This window comes from Vipera ursinii (assembly GCF_947247035.1).
Source record: "Vipera ursinii genome assembly, chromosome: 1".
NCBI classification, from domain to species: Eukaryota; Metazoa; Chordata; class Lepidosauria; order Squamata; family Viperidae; genus Vipera; species Vipera ursinii.
In genome coordinates, this window is record NC_139512.1 from 269,701,370 (window position 1) to 269,717,423 (window position 16,054).

The 16,054-nt window shown below is 37.4% G+C and overlaps 1 protein-coding gene across 2 annotated transcripts in view; it reads left to right on the forward strand.

Annotated features, from left to right (window-relative positions):
* Positions 1 to 16,054, forward strand: part of LOC310643865 (uncharacterized protein) — a 707,877-nt gene that overhangs the window by 436,678 nt on the left and 255,145 nt on the right. The gene's annotated exons all lie outside the window — the stretch shown is intronic.

The following is a 16,054-nucleotide window of genomic DNA, read 5'->3' on the forward strand; positions in this document are numbered from 1 at the left end:
GATTATCGCATTACATTCCAAGGATGCACAGAAGGCTGATAGAAGGAATAACTGGTCCAGAAAAACTTGAAGTTTGAAATTGGCCTTGGCAATAGCAATAGCATTCAGACTTACCACCCTATAGCGCTTTCAGCACTCTCTGTGTGGTTTAAAATGTCAGCATACTGTTCCTAACAATCTGGGTCCTCATTTTACCGACCTCGGAAAGATGGAAAGCTGAGTCAACCTTGAGCTGATCAGGATTGAACTCCTGGCAGTGGGCAGAGTTCGCCTGCAATACTGCAATGTAACCATTGCGCAACCAGGGCTTTTTTGGTGTTTAGCAAATTCTGCACGAGTGGGATAAGATGGCTTGATCTTACAGGCAAAGATGGATCATTTTTCGGTGGTGCAACCCTGGATAGTAGGATTACACAAAGTAGGTGAGGCAAGTCTTGTGATTACTCTCCTCAGTTTGGGGAGAGAGTTTGGGTTACTTTTCTTACTTCCTTAAGGTTTTAGGTCTCATGATTTCTCCCTCACCATGAGAAGAAATTGTACCACTAGTTTTTCAACAGTTTGCACTGGAGAGCTCTGTAACAAAGGAAGCTGTTTTGCCATGCAGCCCAAAGACAATATTTTTCCACCCCTGAAACAAACCGTGCTGCTTTGGGCTGTAAGTGATGTTGCTATTTTTGAATGCCCTTATACACAAACACTGATCATATACCGTATATGGAGTATTTTAAAAAAAAAACCCTCAAAGAACAGTCTCTCTGGACCATTAGTTCTTTTTCTGCAGTCAGTGTCCTGTTTCCTCTGTATTCTGTGTATGTTTTGAGGGAATAACTACCAGGAAGAGATTAACAGAGTGGCAAAAAGAGCTGAAGGCACACTCAGTGATGTGAAATAAGAAACTCCTGTTTTATAGACCTCCCTGCTTGATTCTCAATGGTTGCAAGCAGTACTTGTAGCAAATGTCTTGCTATACCTGAAAAACCAGCATATTTGAAAGAAAGGTCCTGGCTCAAAGTATTCAGGAACACTTATAAATGTGGTTTTCCTCCTATAATATGATTCTGCCTGTTGCAACAGAAACTTTCTATTATATACGTAGATTGGGACTTGGTTTTTATTAACTGCATGCAGTTTTCCATCCAACGCCAAACCACAGTTTAGAATGACATGGAGATTTAGTAGAGGATTTGGGGATTCACTTTTTCTGCAGTTGCAGAAAGCATTATCTACTGCCATTTTCAGTGAACTAAATTCCTCACTAAATTAAAACTACGGTATCTATAAACCACAAACATGGCCATGTCTGCCGGAGAACTACAAGTAGTCCTCAACTTACAAGAGTTCATTTAGTAACCATTCAAAGTTACGATGGCACTAAAAAAAGTGACTTAGGACCCTCTTTTCACAGTTACAAACTTTGTAGCACCCCCATGATCATGTGATCAAAATTCAGATGCTTGGCATCTGATTCATATTTATGACCGTTGCTATGTCCCAAGATCACACGATCCCTTTGCCAAGCAAAGTTAATGGGGAAGCCAGAGTCACTTAACAGCCAAGTGACTAACTTATCAACTGCAGTGATTCACATAACAATCGAGGCAAGAAAGGTCGGTCATAAAATGGGACAAAATTCACTTAAGAAATGTCTCACTTAACAACAGAAATTTTTGGCTCAATGGTCACAGGTTGAGGGATACCTGTAGTGATTTTGATTTGATTGACAATGAAACTTCCATTCATATAGCAAAGCACCTGAAATTGCAACAGTAAATACAGGAAAGCAACAAAAAGTCAAACTTAAACCCCAAATCATTATTCTTATTTATTTAAGAATATTTATGTGTAGCCCAAAACATGTGTCAGCAATAAAGTATTTTAACCAACCTAATTACAGTAGAAGATTGGTTTTGCGAATCGGCTAAGGAAATTTGCGTCTATTAAAATCATAATTCCTATTAAATTATAATTCATTAATTGATGGCATTTGCATACTTACGTAGTTTTGTCTTTGTGAAATAGATCAGTTATCCAGCTTGTTTTGGGAAAAACAAATTTTGTGAAACAAAAAGGAAAAAAATTAAAACATCTTTATATTGTATCTAAAATCTGCTGGATGGGGGTCCATAAAATCAAAATTGTATTTAAGCTTTTTTAAGAATTCATGTAAATTCAGCATTCACTATATGTACAGAGCTGCAAATGAAAAAAAAAACATTTTTTAATGAATATACAGTGCTGTACCATAACAGAAATAGCTCCCAGTCCTTTGAACGAGGACAGAGTCTTTCTTTTAATGCTTGAGTTCTGAAAAGGGAAGCAAAGCAGTATACAAGTTGACAACTTCTGCAGGATAATTATTAGAGCTGTGGTGAAACATGTAGCATTAATACCAACATTATGACATTACGGCTCCATTTGAGCTAGAAGGTACCCCAGCCATCATTTTGGTTTTGAAAGACTCATTGGTTTTTGTTGATGTTGATGTCCTTTGAACTATATATTAGTAGTATGAAAACCTAGAAGTGGATAAAGGAAACAGGCAATTTATATTCTTAGGATTGCAAAAAGAATATAAGGATGGAAGGACACCTATTCTCCATTATTTATACAATAATGTGAATAACGTACTGATTTTTCCATATTTGAACAAGCATACTATCATCAAGGGACGCGGTGGCTCAGTGGGTTAGGATGCTGAGCTTGTTGATCAAAGCTGGGCGGGTCAAATCCCGAGTGCCGCGTAACAGAGTGAGCACCTGTTACTCGTCCCAGCTTCTGCCAACCTAGCAGTTCAAAAGCATGTAAAAAATGCAAGTAGAAAAATAGGGACCACTATGGTGGGAAGGTAACAGCGTTCCGTGCGCCTTTGGCGTCTAGTCATGCCGGCCACATGACCACGGAGACGTCCTCGGACAAGCGCTGGCTCTTTGGCTTTGAAACGGAGATGAGCACCGGCCCCTAGAGCTGGAAACGAGTAGCACGCATGTGCGGGGGAAACTTTACCTTTACTATCCTCAGCAAAACTGATTTTGTGAGACTAGTTGGATCTTTGATTCATTTATGTTGCTAGGTATATACTCAATCATCCACTTCTTTCCTCTTACAGTTAGGTAAACTGACTGTAATGTAAATGAATTAATTGCACAATACGATATGGACATATTGTATCAGAAACCATATGTAAGAGTAACCAGTCTAAGAAATTAATATTTGTGTTCTTTCTTTTCCTTTGTTTATTTTTCCTTTGTTGTTTGCAAACAATTAAAAATTACTCTCTTTAGATTGTAAACATCTGGTCTTCTCAACCATTCCAGAACAACCTCTCTTCTCTTGAGCATCTAATAGCATACACAAATGTGTACATACACATGCACACATACACCATAATTAGTGATATCTTTAAGATACCCTTATAGCAATAATCTCAATCTCCTTATTGAGATACATACTAAGTATAATAAAAGAAAACAGGTAGTCATTCTAGAACTATTAATTTGCATTACACATTAATTGGCAATTTTTTTCTAAACTGTCTAAACCGGATTAATTTTTACCAAGTTGTGTTAGTTTTCAGGTCATGCTAAGCTATTCTCAGGGTTATTAAGATACCATGTGTTGCCATCACAAGGCTTTTTTTCTTCTCTCTTCTTGCATAAGATGGGCTGCCAATGTACTACAGTAGACGGTGAATCTTTTGACTTGGGCCAGATTTACATACCCAAGCTTAAATGTATTGCTTTTAGATTAAGTTAAATGAGTGAGAATCAGGTAGGCTGTAAAACACAAGCCCTCTATATTATCATTGTTTCCAAGAATATCTCACAGCCTTGCAGGATTCCTGCAAGCACTCTTAGAAAATATAAAAGATGAATGGCTGCAGCTTGGGTGTATGCTCATCCACAGGGAAAAAAACCCAAAAAGAAAGATGTACATGAAGACAGTATGGAGCGATGGATACCAAGAGGGAGTAGCAGAATTTACTGTACAGCTTTCTGCTTTATCAACTATGGTAACCTTTTTGTTTCTTTGGTGTATTGGTTAAGGCATCACACTAGAAACCAGGAGTCTGTGAGTTCTAGTCCTGCCTTGAGACAAAGCCAACTGGTGCTTTGAGCCAGTCACTTTCTCTCAGTCCTAATAAGGAGGTAATGGCAAACCACTTCTAAAAAACCTTGCAAAGGTTTTTTGTAGAGACTTGTCCAGTCCATCTCTGAGAATTGGACACAATTGCACAACAGTAACAACAACAAAAAACTTTTTATGACTAAACAAGTCATACCAGAAAACAGCACCTAAAACATTTAAAATTCCAAATTTGTACTTGTACTTAAAGGCTGCCTATTCTGGCTATGCAGTTTTAAGCTCCTGGATTTAATATCTTAGAAAGAGAAGACAATTTAACATTTTAATTAAGATTTCTATCTCTTGGACTTCCTGGTGGCACTTCAGCAGCACGGACGGTCGGGATCGACCGCCAGCCTTCTGATTTTGTTAAAGCCGTGGAGCAGCCGACGATCAGCTGTTCCGTGGCTTAAAAACCCTTCCCCTCTGGCGAAGAGGGGAAGGGGAGACTCCGGGTAGGGGTAGAGCTCCCCTAGAGCCCCAGAGTTTTTATTCTGGGGCTTGAAGGGTGAGAGCTCCCCCGAAGCCTGGAAATACTCCGGATCGGAAGATTTCTCTGCTTTAAAGCAGAGCTAGTCGCTGAATCCACTCCTGCTGGATTTGATTGACATCTTGAGAAACTGATGCAGGCAGAGCAGATGCGGGAGCAGTATAATCAGCAAGTACAGTATAAGACTTTAACTCTGGAATTTTAACTTTCTTTCTGTCGTCTTTAAAAGAAAGGGAATATGGCGCCTGAATGATTCTTTGTAACAAAGAACCGAAAGTGTTTTTAAAGTGAAAGTGGCTGTTTGGACATTGGAAACTATAAGGATTACAAGAAAATTATAATAGAAGGAAAGAAAATACTTTTGGTTGGAATATATGCACCAAATCAGCAGCAAGAAAAATTTTATAAATTTTTACATGACAAAATAATTCAATGGGATTATAAATCTTGTATTTTAATGGGAGACTGGAACGGAGTTTTGGATACAGGAAAAGATAAAAGAAGATCTTCTAATGGAATTTCAAGTCGTGCGAAATTGCCTAAATCTTTTTTTGAGCTTATGGATGACCTGGAATTGAGAGACATTTGGAGAGAGCGAAATATGGAAGAGAGGGATTTTACATTTTTTTCAGATAGACATCAATCTGGGTAAATCACCAGGGACAGATGGATTGACAGCTAGTTATTATAAAAATTTACAGTTAGAAATGGTGGAGCCTTTAAAGGATTTATTTAGAACAATTCAACTTGGGGGAGTAGCGCCCCCATCATGGAGAACAGCTTTTATAACATTGATTCCAAAGGAAGATCAAGATCTTAGTCAACCAAAGAATTATAGACCAATATCTCTTTTAAATACTGATTATAAGATATTTGCTAAAATATTGGCAAATAGAGTAATGTATATAATGCAACAAGTGATACATAATGATCAATCGGGGTTTATAACTGGTAGACAAATGAACTTTAATGTAAGACAAATTGTTAATTTATTGGAATATTTGGAAAGAAACAACCAAGTCCCTGTTGCATTGATATTTCTAGACGCAGAGAAGGCTTTTGATCAACTGAACTGGCAATTTTTATTGAAAGTAATAGAAAAGATGGAATTTGGGGATTATTTTTTACAGGCTATTAAAGCAATATATCAAAAACAAATGGCACAAATAATAGTTAATGGTAATTTAACAGAAATTTGTAAAATTGAAAAAGAAACAAGGCAGGGATGCCCTTTATCACCATTATTGTTTGTTTTAACATTGGAAATATTACTGATTAAAATACGTGAATCAAATAAGATAAAGGGAATTAATATTAGGCATCAAGATTATAAATTGAGGGGACTTCCGGTAGTGCTGCCGCACTGAATGGCGGCATTTTGAAGCCGCCCGATCCTGGGAAGCATCAAAGCGCACGGAGGCAGCGAAAATCAGCTGTCCCGCGGCGCTGGAGCTTCTCCCTCGGGAGAAGAGGGAGAGGCGAGCTTGCCTGGGTAGAGGTAGAGCTCCCCTGCAATTCTCTCAAGTAGTTTGGGGGATAACAGGGTGAGCCCCCTCAGAGCCCAGGCTCTCTCCGCTCTCAGGACGTTTTCGCTCCAAAAGGAGTGGAACCAGATGCAACAACTGCACCTGCTGCTTAGATGGGACTGTGAGTATTTTGTATCTTTGAGAAGCAGGCAGAGCAAAGCAGGAAGATCTGAATTTTCAAGTTGGATTTTAACTTTAACTCAGATTCATTATCTTCTTCAAGTTTTAAGTTTGAAATGGAGTAAAAATGGCGCTGGAATGTTTCTTTCCTGTGTGAAGTGACTGCGTTGGAAAACTGTTATATTTTGCTACATAGCAAGAGATACAATTTGCAACTGACTTTACCCAGTACTGGATTTTGTTTATTGGAAAGCTTGTTCCCTTTTTTCTTATTGAAGGTTAAGGAACTTTGGGAGAACTTTTATTTTTTTTTCCTTTCCCTTCTTTTTTCCCCCCCTTTTCTTCTGAACTCTGATTCTGCTGGGTGAAAGAGGAAATCGAAACCTAAGAGATGGCTGCGAGATGTGGGGGAGGGCCTCCAATTTCTAAGAATGTTATTTCCTCACCTTTACCACAAGCTGTAGGGCAGACTTCGATGAAACCTACAGTACAACCACCCTCCCCCCCCATCTCCTGCATTTACACTGACAGACATTCAGTGAGTTGTGATGCAGTCAACACAAGTTTTGCAGCAAGAAATAAAGGAAACAAGGGAAGCATTTGTTAACCAAAACAACCAGATGAGGGAAGATATAGTGCTTGCACTCCAGGGTTTGGCTGCACATATAGAACACCTGGATGTTCGTGTGGACTCAGTTATGGAGTATGTGGAGAATTTGGAAAATAAAATCATTGATGCTGAACAGAAGATTGATAGAGCAGAGGCTAAGATTGACAGAACAGAGGATGAAGTTATTATATCGCAATATAAGAACATGGAGTTTACATTGCGTATCAGAGGCCCTAAAGAGAACCCTAAAGAAGATTTGGAATGGGAAGTAGCACAAGCAGTGGCTCCTGTTTTGAAATGTGAACCTGAAGAACTACTTAAAGAAATGGATAAGACATTTAGGGTTAACTCCTGGATTGCTAGGCAAAAAAATTTGCCTAGAGATGTAGTGATTTATTTTTCCAGGAGATCAACCAGAAATTCTATTATCCAGGCCTTTTATCGAGAAAGATTTCAAATTGCAGGCCAAGACATTATGATTTTAAAGGAGATACCTCCAAAAATTCTTAGAAAAAGGAAAGATTTTGCCTTTCTGTCCGATGAGCTTAAGAAGCGACAAATCCAGTTCAGATGGGAAATACCTAATGGAATTGTGGTAAATTACGCAGGGACCAGATACAGATTGGATACAATTTCAAAAGCAAAAGATTTCTACACTAAGGTCCTGAAAGCAGGCCCACCACCGTCTCCTCGAATCAAAAGAACAGAAGCAAGACAAGAAGATAAACAATTGAGTGAAGGGGCAATATCATTGCCTCTTGAGGAGATACGGCAGGCGGAGGTTATGGAGCAGAGTTTGGCATTAAAGGAAGACCCAAAAGAACAGAGGATGACAAGGGCTGCATATAAGCGTATGGAAAAAGAGCAAAAACAGAAGTCTGTATCTGGTCCAACTACACAAGATGCGGCTGTCTCAGAGCCTGTGGGAAGAGCAACAGCTGATCTTCAGGCTATGTTCCAAAGGCTCATGGTCACCAGAGATGGTGAAGTTCCTGACATGGAATGTTAATGGCTTAAATTCACCACAGAAAAGAAAGAAAGTATTTTTTTATCTAAAACAACATAAAAATGATATTGTTTGCTTACAAGAGACACATATTGCATTAAAAGACCAAAAGTATCTGATTAATTCCCGATTGGGAACACATTTTGCATCTTTTGCTCCAGACAAGAAGGCTGGAGTGGTCATTTATTTAAGAAAAGGTTTTTCGGCAAGATTGATTGAATTGGATAAACAAGGGAGATATGTTAGTATTGAATTAATATTACAAGGAAAGAAAGTTCTTCTTATTGGATTATATGCTCCAAATCAACAACAGCAAAAATTCTTCAAATTTTTACATCAGAGACTAATCGAATTGGATTATAAATCTGTTATCATGATGGGGGACTGGAATGGAGTTTTGGTCCCATCTGAAGACAAGAAAGGATCCTCCCAAAAAAATTTTAATTCAAAATTGCCTAAAGCTTTTTTTGATTTGAAGGAGGATCTGGAATTAAGAGATGTATGGCGGGAAAGGAATATGAGAGACAGAGATTTTACCTTTTTTCAGATAGACATAAATCTTTCTCTAGGATCGACTTTGTTTTGATTACTACTGATCTTTTTTCCTTGGTTAAGAACGTTAAGATTTTCCCTAGGACAATGTCTGATCATAGTCCTGTTTGGTTGGAGTTTTTTTTGCTGAAAATGGTAGTAGAAGATCCTGGAGGCTGAATGAGAATTTATTTACAAATGACTTGTTCTTGCAGAAATGTAGAGAACATATGAAAGAATTTTTTGTTACAAATATGCATAAAGGTACATCGATGGAAATGGTTTGGGATGCTAGTAAAGCTTATATGAGAACGGTTTTGATTTATATGAACAATGGCTACAGACGTAAGCAAATGCAAAAACGTTTAGATCTTGAGGAAGAGATTAAATCTAAGGAGAAAAAGCTTATTTTGAATCCATTGGATAATAATTTAAGGATTTCAATACATTTACTGAAAGAACAATTTAACATGCTACTGGCTGATCAAGTAGCAACTAATTTGCGCTATGCTAAACATAATACTTTTTGTAACGCTAATAAGCCTGGTAGATAGTTGGCTTACCAATTAAGGAAGAAACAGAAATCACGTACTATAGATAAAATAGAATATAAAGGAAAAGAAGTCTACCAACAAAATTTGATTAAGAGGAGTTTTTTAGATTTTTATTCGAAATTATATTCTAAAGAAAATATACAAGCTTTAGATATAGACAAGTATTTACAGGGAGCTTATTTTCCGAGACTCTCAAAAGAACAACAACTTGAGATGAATTGCCCAATTACATCAGAAGAAATTTCTTTAGCTATTAAACAGTTGAAATTGGGCAAGGCTCCGGGAACAGATGGATTAACAGCAATTTACTATAAAATGTTGTTGGTCGAAATGATTGAACCCTTAAAGATTTTGTTTAATGAAATTCAGACTGGAGGTGCAGTTTCTCCATCATGGAGGACAGCTTTTGTATCATTGATTCCAAAGGAGGATCAAGACCTTACTCAACCTAAAAATTATAGACCTATATCGCTTTTGAATACAGATTATAAGATTTTTGCTAAAGTATTGGCTAATAGATTAATGCAAGTTTTGAAACAAATGATTCATAGTGATCAATCGGGATTTATATCTGGGAGGTATATGAAATATAATGTAAGACAAATTGTAAACTTGCTTGAATATTTGGATAAGAACAACCAAGTCTCCGCAGCATTGATATTTTTGGATGCAGAGAAAGCCTTTGACCAATTGAATTGGCAATTTTTATTGAGAGTTGTTGAGGAGATGAATTTTGGAGAAGGTTTTTTACATACTATTAAAGCTATATATCAACAACAAACTGCACAAATTATAGTTAATGGGGGGCTAACAGAGACCTTTAAAATTGAAAAAGGTACAAGACAGGGATGCCCCCTATCACCATTATTGTTTATTTTAACATTAGAGATTTTATTAATTAAAATTCGAGAGTCCTCTATGATAAAGGGAATTAAAATAAAACAGAATGATTATAGATTGAGAGCTTTTGCTGATGACTTGGTTGTGACAGTATCTCAACCGTTACAGTCGGTTATAGATTTGATGGAAATTATAACTCAGTATGGTAAGGTTTCTGGGTTCAAGGTGAATAGTAATAAGACTAAGATATTATCTAAGAACTTATCTATGAGTGAAAGGGATATGTTATCTAAATTAACAGGTTTTGAAATAGTGAAAAAGGTTAAATATTTAGGAGTATATATTGCAGCTTCAAATGTAAAATTGTATAAGAATAATTATGAAACACTATGGTTGAAGGTACAAAGGGATTTAAATAATTGGAAAAAATTACAATTATCTTTATTGGGAAGAATTGCAGTTGTTAAAATGAATGTTCTGCCAAAGTTTCTCTTTTTGTTTCAAATGATACCTATATTGAAAAAGGATGCCAACCTCGATCAATGGCAGAAGGGTATTAATAAATTTATTTGGGCGGGGGAAAAACCAAGAGTTAAATTTAAGATTTTACAAGATGCTAGGGAAAGAGGGGGACTTAAGGCGCCGAATTTGAAATTGTATTATGATGCAGTTGCCTTGACGTGGGTTAGTGATTGGCTTAATTTAACTAATAAGAGAATACTTCATCTTGAGGGTTGGGATTTGGTATATGGATGGCATGCATATTTGCTTTACGATAAGAAGGTGGACAGGGCTTTTAAATCCCATATTCTTAGAAGTGCTTTATTGCGTGTCTGGAAAAAGTATTATTATAAGTTAAATTATAAAATACCGATTTGGGGAATTCCTGGACAGGTGATAGAGGGCGTATCTATGGGAGTGAGTTTGGATATGGTTTCTTATAAGGAATTACTTAGACTGCAAGGGAATGATTGACAACTTAAATCATTAGATGAGTTAAGACAAGAAAATATAAGTCACTCTTGGTTTCAATATACCCAATTGAAAGCTAGGTGAAAGTTAGATCAAAAGGTTGGCATCACAATTATAGATCAAAATTTAGTAAAACAAATTAGAGACTTAAATTGTGCACATATAAAGAGGATATATAATGCTTTAATTGGATTGGATTCGGAAATGGAATTAGTTAAAGATTGTATGATAAAGTGGGCACAAAATATTCAGAAACCAATTTCGCTGGACACGGGAGATAATTTGGGTCAGAAATGTTAAATTTACTCAGGCTCAAAATTTAAGAGAAAACTTTTATAAAATGTTTTATAGATGGCATCTGGATCCCAAGAAGTTGTCTAACATGTATCCCTTTTACAGTCTAAATGTTGGAGATGTGGTAGCTTAGAAGCCACCTATTTTCATATGTGGTGGACTTGTGGAAATATAAAAGCTTTTTGGATTAAAATTTGGTGGAACATTCAAAAGATTTTTAAGAGAAAGATAAAGTTTTCTCCGCAATTGTTTTTATTGGGTATTGTTGTAGATTGTGATGTTAAAGAAACCAATTTGATGTTGAATATGATAACAGCAGCACGGTTACTGGTGGGACAATATTGGAAGAAGGATAGTTTGCCTACTATAGAAGAATGGGTGTTTAAAGTTTCGAATCTTGCAGAAATGTCTAAGATTTCTGCTTACTTGAAAGATCATTCACAGGAAAGATATATTTCAGTTTGGAGGAGATGGATAGATTATATTCAGAATAAATATGGGACTAAAAAGTTCCATTTAGCTTATGAGTAGATTTTAGAGGGATATTGTTATTGATCTTAGTGTTGGTACTTTGTATGTTGTTATGTTAAAGGGGAGTTAAAGCACATTATGAATTTGGTTAATTGTATATTATGCATAATTTTTATTTAGAATATGATTATTATAACTATAATCCTGTATTTAGCTCTGGGAAGTGGGGGAGGAAGTGGGCGGGTTTGGGGTGGGGGGGATTTGGGGATATATTGTAAAATCTTGTTTTTGTAAAACTCTTTAATAAAAAAAGATTATAAATTGAGGGCGTTTGCAGATGACTTGGTTGTTACTTTAAGTCAACCTACTCAATTGGTTGTAGAACTATTGGATGTGATAATGCAATATGGGCAAGTTTCTGGATTTAAAGTTAATAAGCAAAAAACTAAAATATTAACAAAAAATATGACTATAAAACAAAGAGAAGTGTTAGAAAAATTAACAGGATTTAAAATAGTGAAAAAGGTTAAATATTTGGGGGTATATATCACAGCTTCGAATGTGAAATTATATAAAAGTAATTATGAACTGTTATGGCAAAATGTACAAAAGGAAATTGATAGTTGGAAAAAATTACAGTTGTCTTGATTGGGGAGAATTGCAGCTATAAAGATGAATGTCTTACCAAAATTTTTATTTTTGTTTCAAATGATACCAATACTTAAGAAAGTTGCAAATTTAAATGAGTGGCAAAAAAGTATTAATCAATTTATTTGGGCAGGGAAAAGACTGAGAGTAAAGCTTAAAATAATGCAAGATGCACGTGAGAGAGGGGGTCTGAAGATGCCCAATTTAAGATTATATTATGATGCAGTTGTGTTATCAACAATTAGTGACTGGTTCAATTTAACAGATGAAAGAATATTGAATATTGAGGGGTATGGTTTATTGTATGAATGGCATGCGTATTTATTTATGACAAAAAGGTGGATAATGTTTTTAAGACTCATATTTTAAGGAATGCTTTGTTTCGAGTGTGGAAAAAGTATCAATATATATTAAATAATAGAATACCTATATGGGCAATACCTAGACATGCAATAGGAAATATAAATGTGGAGCAGAAACAAGATGTGATTACTTATAAAGAACTTCTCATGATGGAAGGGAATATTTTGAAATTGAAACCTAAATGTTTTAAAAGAAGAAAAGATAGTACAGACTTGGTTTCAGTTTACACAACTACAAGCTAGATGGAAAGAAGATCAGAAAATTGGTATAATAAAAGTTGATGAAAATCTCATAAAGCAAATTAGAGATCAAAGTCACTCACATATAAAAAGGCTATATACTGCACTAATAGAGATAGATTCAGAATCGGAGTTAGTTAAAGATTGTATGATAAAATGGGCTCAGAATATTCAAGAACCTATAATGATGGATACTTGGGGAAAAATTTGGGTTAGAAATGTAAAATTCACACAAGCGCAAAACTTAAGAGAGAATTTTTATAAGATGTTTTATAGATGGCATTTAGACCCTAAAAGTTAGCATGTATGTATCCAAACCAACCACCTAAGTGTTGGAGATGTAATAGTGAAGAGGCTGCTTATTTTCATATATGGTGGATATGCAAAAATGTTAAAGCCTTTTGGATAAAAATATGGTGGATTCTTCAGAAAGTTTTTAAGAAAAAGATAAGATTTACTCCGCAGTTATTTTTACTGGGGATTATTTCGGATTGTACTGCTACAGAAACCAAATTAATGTTACATTTAATAATGGCAGCTAGACTTTTGGTGGCGCAACATTGGAAGAAAGAAGATTTACCTACAATAGAACAATGGACACTTAAAGTGATGGATGTGGCTGAAATGGCAAAAGTTTGAAAGAACAATCACAAGAAAAATATATTTTGGAATGGAAAAGATGGATTGATTATATTCAAAACAAATATGGGACTAAAAAAATTCAAATACTTTATGAATAATTTTTAATAATTATAGATGTGTTATCATAATAATTTTAGTTTTGTTATAAGGGAGTTAAAGAGTGGAAGGTTTGTTAATGTTTTAATAGATATTTAGCATATGTTTACATAAGATTGTTATATATAATACCCTGTATTCTGCTTTGGGAAGTCTGGGGGGGGAGGGAAGGGGGGAGGGCTGATGGGGAGGGGGGGTTATTATTAAATTTTGTAAAACTTTTCAATAAAAAAAAGATTTCTATCTCTTCTATCTCTGCTAGAAGTAGAGCCAGGTATGAATAGGTGCTAAATAAATATGGATTACAAAAGAAACACATTGAGACGATTTGGTCATACACAGAAAATTAGCATCAAGTTTTTAGCTGTCAGTATAAGAAAAAAAAGCATTGCCAGGGTCATCTTTAATCAGATTTATTTTTTTAAATATTGTTCATTATTTCATCATAAAAAATAAAATACAAAACAATAAAACAAACAAACAGAACAAAAGCATTTTCACTTTTTCCTCTTTTTTGCACACCATTTTTTTCTTTTTTTTGTTGTTAGGTTGATTGAATCAGATTTATCAAATGAGAAATGGGGACTAGCATACAACTGGCAACTGAATACATTTATTTTAGCATGCAATTTATCTGTCAGTTTGTTGAGATGGAATTTATTTGATTTCCTGGCTAACTACCTATCAATGCTTCAGGAAGATAGTTATCTGTTTTCTTGATAAAGGAAGAATATGCAGGTATTATGCATAACATTTTGAAAAATCACCATCCGCTGTCCCACGCTCTGAGAAGGACATTAGACTGAATGGGGATCAGATTACCAAACAAATAGATAGAGGAAAAATGAATGGATTATAAGTAGGGTAAGACTAATAGGAGTTGATGGATTTGATGGAAGCCTTAAAAAAGAGGCAAGAAGTTTAAAAAGCAGAGGTAGTATGTGAAGTGGTATATGAATTTAGAAGAAACAAAAATTATTTGGAAGGTTAGAAAGCAAAGCCTAATGAAGATTGTGTATATAAACCAAATTTAGATTTGTTTCCTTTTCTGTCTTTTAATTTCTTCAGTTTACTGTTTCTTGCCAGCCGGTGTGTGAGTTCAGCTCTTTATTGGAAGGGGAAGTGAACTGAGGAATGAGGGCTACCTGGCCTCCTTATATACCTGGCCAGGTAAGCTAACAGCCAATGGGGTTGGCCCTAGGTTTCCCGCCGAAACTGTCCAGGCCAACGCCCCCTGAGGGCTGTTGCTATGCAGATGCCTGCATACATAACACCCCTCCCCCCTTAGAGAAGACCCACATAACAACAACAACAACATGCAACTACTATAACTATGAGTATATATATAAAAAAACAGTCCTTGTGTGAGGATCACTTGCACACATAGTCCGACAGGTAGGCTGGTGTCCTGTGTGGACGGGTGGATCGTCTGGGTGTGCTTGGCCCCTGGGCTTGGACCGTGGGTTCCTGAGGCCTTTGTGCAGGGCTGCAAGGAGCCGGCATCAGGAAGTCCTCCTCCTCTGGTCCCTGCCCTGTGACATCCTCAGCTGGGTTGACCCCTCCGGGAGTGTGGTCCTCCTGTTCATCGTGTGCGTTGAGTTCAGGGACGTGTGTGACGCGCTCAGGGGCGTGTGTGACGTGCTCAGGGACTCTTCCTCTGAGCTGATCGATGTGTCGCCTTATGCGTCTGTCCCCCTCCACTCCTACAATGTACGAAAGGGGTCCTGTTTTCCCGACCACTGTCCCCGGAACCCAAGGATGTCCAGCCCCATAGTTCCTTGCCCAGACCAGGTCCCCCAGGTTGAGGACCCTGTGTGTGGATGATGATGGCAATGGTGATGGTACTGATGCTGGTGGTGATGGTGATGATGGTGATGATGGTGATGTTGCCCTACCGGTTTCGGCTGCTACCCGGTCTGGGTGTAGGCGGTCCAGCTTGGTGATGAGGTGCCGTCCCCATCGCAGTTCTGCTGGGCTCTTGCCGGTAGCCACGCATGGTGTTGTGTGTTGCGCTAGTAAAAATTTGTCCAGTCTGTGGTGCCAGTCCCCGCTGATGATGCGCCGGAGTGCGTCTTTGGTCGTCCTTACCATCCATTCGGCCTGCCCGTTGGTAGATGGATGGAAAGGCGCAGAGGTGGCGTGCCTAATCCAGTTCGCCTTCAAGAATGCCTGGAAATCCGCAGCAGTAAACTGAGGCCCATTATCAGACACAATTACGTCGGGGAGGCCGTGTGTGGCAAAGAGAGCTCTGAGCACCTGGATTGTCCTCCCCAAGGTCATGTTGGGGACAGGGACTACCTCTAACCACTTGGAGTGACTGTCCACCACTACTAAAAATAGTTGACCCTGGAATGGCCCCGCATAGTCAATGTGAATGCGGGACCATGGCGTGTGTGTGGCCTCCCACCGGTGTACTGGTGCATGTGGCACTTCTGGCCTGGATCTCTGGCACGTATAACAGGCCTTGACCCGATTCTCAACCTTCTTGTCCAACCCGGGCCACCAGAGGTAGCTCCTAGCCAGTGCCTTC